The sequence below is a fragment of the Hippocampus comes genome, unplaced genomic scaffold (assembly GCF_001891065.2).
Source record: "Hippocampus comes isolate QL1 unplaced genomic scaffold, H_comes_QL1_v1.1 scaffold458, whole genome shotgun sequence".
Lineage (NCBI taxonomy): Eukaryota > Metazoa > Chordata > Actinopteri > Syngnathiformes > Syngnathidae > Hippocampus > Hippocampus comes.
Window position 1 is genome coordinate 447,129 of NW_017805628.1, and position 3,719 is coordinate 450,847.

At 40.9% G+C, this 3,719-nt stretch overlaps 1 protein-coding gene across 1 annotated transcript in view; it reads right to left on the reverse strand.

Moving 5' to 3' along the window:
- Positions 1-2,505: 2,505 nt before the first annotated feature.
- The window catches only part of tbc1d16 (TBC1 domain family, member 16), a 52,076-nt gene continuing 50,862 nt past the window's right edge, over positions 2,506-3,719 (reverse strand). The window contains exons 13-14 of the transcript XR_002169609.1: positions 3,428-3,490; positions 2,506-2,620 (exon numbers count right to left, since the gene is read on the reverse strand). The gene's annotated coding sequence lies outside the window, so the exon portion shown is untranslated. The remainder of the gene's footprint in view (positions 2,621-3,427; positions 3,491-3,719) is intronic.

A 3,719-nucleotide genomic window follows, 5' to 3' on the forward strand; every position in this document is an offset into this window, starting at 1 on the left:
TCTCCATCTTTGGCCAACCTGTGGTGGAAAGTCTCGATAAAAGTACGGCGTTTTGCTGGGACGTCTGTCGGAGTGTGTGACGCATATTTTGAGTGACAAGAAATGATCCAATATCTCAATAATTTGATTTTAATATATCGAGATCACGATAATCTTGCAATTTACAACTACAATTAAAACCCTACTTTTGCATTAAAATCCTAACTCTATAACTTAACCTGAATTTAACAACCCTGATTTCAACCCCCAACTATAATTTCAAACCCTACTTTGAAACCCTAATCCAAGTTTGAAGACCAATTCTAATTTAAAACCTGACTTTATTTACAGTGTAACCCTAGTTTATAAATCCTAATTAGAAACCCTAACTCTAGTTTTCTTTCATGCACCCAGAAACCTGATAACATGGTAAGCTGTCCACTGGAGTAACCACTGTCCCTCAAAGGGTTAAAATCCCATTTTGAAACCCGAATAATAGTTCAAAAGCCGAACCCTCACTGGGAAATCCGACTTTTGGAGTGAGGATGCTTGACGTGGATGGATGCTGAGGGCCACCGTCATCCTCAGAGGGCCGCAGAACTGGCCCCTGATGATGTCGGCACATTTCCATCCTCTGATTGGTTGGTCAGAGTCAAACTTCAACGAGCAAAACACACAACATTCATGCATTTAATCATCAACATCTCTGGTGAGTTTCAGATGTTTTGTTTACATTTTTTTTTTTTAATGATTGTGTTTTTAGAAAAATACTGTTTCAAATGATGTCGCAGGCACAGTTTCAGGTTTCATTCTCTCTTTCTCAGTCTGGCGGGCGCACACACGCGCACACACACACACACACACACACACACACACACACACACACACACACACACACACACACAGATGCAGATGTCGTTAAATTTAACACTTGGGAGCCGGAGAATTAAAAACGGTCGGGGCACTCACACTTTCAGCACCTTCCTACTCAGCGTGACTTTGCACCTTTACAGAAAGTGTGTGTAACACCTGCACACACACCTAACAACACACACACCTGTCTGCTTTAGCCTTTTTGTTGCTTTACATCACAGGTGTCAAACTCAAGGCACGGGGGCCAGATTGGGCCCCATCAACATCAACTTCAGATTTTAGAAAACCTGCATCGAAATTAAAATTTTCTTCCATTTCAAAAAATCTCACCAGAATTGTTCTTCCAAATCGATTCTTAACCTATGTTTGGCAATAGTTTTATACGTAAATATTTACTTGGCACATTCTTCAGAGTGTGTTCAACGCTACAGTACTATTTCATGTGAGTACAATGAAGTTACGACCGCTGATGAGGAATTACAAACAAAAAAAAAAAAAAATCAGGTCCCAACCTGATTAGCTGATGCATCCCACAAAATATGCCTCAATTTTATTTTAGGAGATAATATGTCACACTTCATAGATGAGTGAAATCCTACAAAACAGCATAAGCAATGGGAGAATTGAAATGGAATACAGTATATTATACATGCAAAATCTTAAAATGGGCTGTTTTGTGTGTTCAACTATCCTATGAAACGAAATGGAATGAGCAGAACAAGTGATTAAAAAAAAGTTACAACAACAAGAAAAAATATATATAATCCATATAAATCATACAGTCAAAATGTAACGATTTCACGAAATATAGTACGGCCTATAAAATTGTCACAAGGAGGTAAGAGGGTGATTTCAAGGCTTAAGAGCTTTTGTTTTATGAGGCAAGTGCCGCGGAACTGTTGTTCACCAAAATTTCCGAATGGCCCATTTGACTGATGGCTGCTTCCAGATAATAAAAATGAGCCACGGGGTCAGCGTACAAGACCCCCACGAGTCCAACGCCAGTTGTCTTCAACTTATCGATTGAAACGAGCAAAAGAACAATCACGCGGCATGCATTATTGACGGACTCTCGCACAAACGGTGTAACTGAGCAGTCCCGTGTGTGTACGCTGGGGTCACCAAGATGGCTATCAGCAAGAAACAACATCGGCAAGGGTGTCACGTATCAACAAGGGGAAATCCGGGATTATAAAAAGGCGCCCCTGCGTGCATTGTTCACATTTAAAACATTTAAAATTGATAAATTATGTCATCGAGGAGAAAGGATAAAAAGCCATTTTCGAATAAAACCCATTTCACCCAAATTCAATTCAGTAAATAACAAGGCAATAAAAAATGTACTTCTCATGTTTTCCAATTGGCCAGAAGTTGCCACAGCACTTCAAAAAGGTCAAATTTGATGTAAACTGTATAATTCTTGATGTATTTACAGAGCAGCAGTTGGTAATATTTAACTATGACAAATATCCCCGCCCTTTGGGAAGTTTTATTACATTTGCATTAACGCAGTTAAAGTGGTTCAAGCATTGAGCCCAGAGGGACAACTTTATTTGGCTTAAAAAAAAAAAAAAACATCAAAGGGCCATACATCTTCATATAAATGCATTACGGCTCATGTTTTCACGTCTGGCACATGCCTATTTTTTTTTCCCCACGGGGGCTTTTGATGTCTGACCTCTTCCATCACCCACATTTGGAGAAAGAGCCTGATTCCCATTTTGACTCTGCACGTCATCCATCTCGCGCTGCCCTCCATTGTCCCACACTGCGGTGAAATGACAGTGATACATACACCGCATTATAAAGACAAAGGCTTTGACAAGCTTCCCCCCTCCTCAATTGTTGCTCACATAAAAAAAAAAAAAAAAAATATGCGACACATTTTAAGTCCATTTTTTTGCATCCGCATCTGGATGGGTCGAGGGCGCCATTTGCCATTAATGGCATAATGCCATAATGCCATAATTCTCTCCTCTCCCACTTTGGGTGGGAGAGGAGAGAATGAAATTTGGCGGAGCGTGCTCGTAATCATCCCTCGTTCCCTCTCAGTTTTATCTGCAGAGGATTTGGAGGATCCTCCCTCCCCCGTAGTAGCCATTAATATTCATAGAGAAGATTCCCAGCTCGCTGTGTTGCCGCCTGTAGCGCTTGCACTTGAGAATGTAAAATATGGCCGGCAGGCTGCATGCGTGTGTGTGTGTGTGTGTGTGTGTGTGTGTGTGTGTGTGTGTGTGTGTGGGGGGACACATTAGGATTTTCAGACGCCACTTGTGCATCATGCCAAGATGATACACAACATTCAACAAACCTGGTTTTTGAACCATGCGCTCATCCCTAACGTATGTTAGATTTTGCAAAACGGAGACGAGAAGGGCTAATTGGTTTGTTCCTGTCCTTGGATGCTGACTGCTTGCGTAAAATGATTCTAACACTCATTTTGCATTGCCATTGAAATAAATTTGAATGTCAAAAGTCAGTTCCAGCCCCCCGAAAATCTTTGTTTAGAAAACTAGTATTCTACAGTGACGTAGACTAATAGTATACAATGTAAAGAACTTAACGATTTGTGCACCGTGATTTCACGCTTCAATTGAATGGGCCTCCTCCTGATGCGCTCACTGGCCACCAGGAGGCCCTACAACACATACAGACATACTTCAAATACAAATTTGATCATGAAGCAGAGAAGAAGACGTTCACAACAACAGTGTAAAAGCAGCACAGGTCATTCTTCACAGAGGATGAAGAGTCTATGCTGTGACTATTGTTGTTTGATTTGTCTGTCCAAATTTTTCTTACTACTGTACTGCTGACGCATTGTGTGTTACCACATTAAGCTAGTGGACTTTAGTAAGGTATGGGCG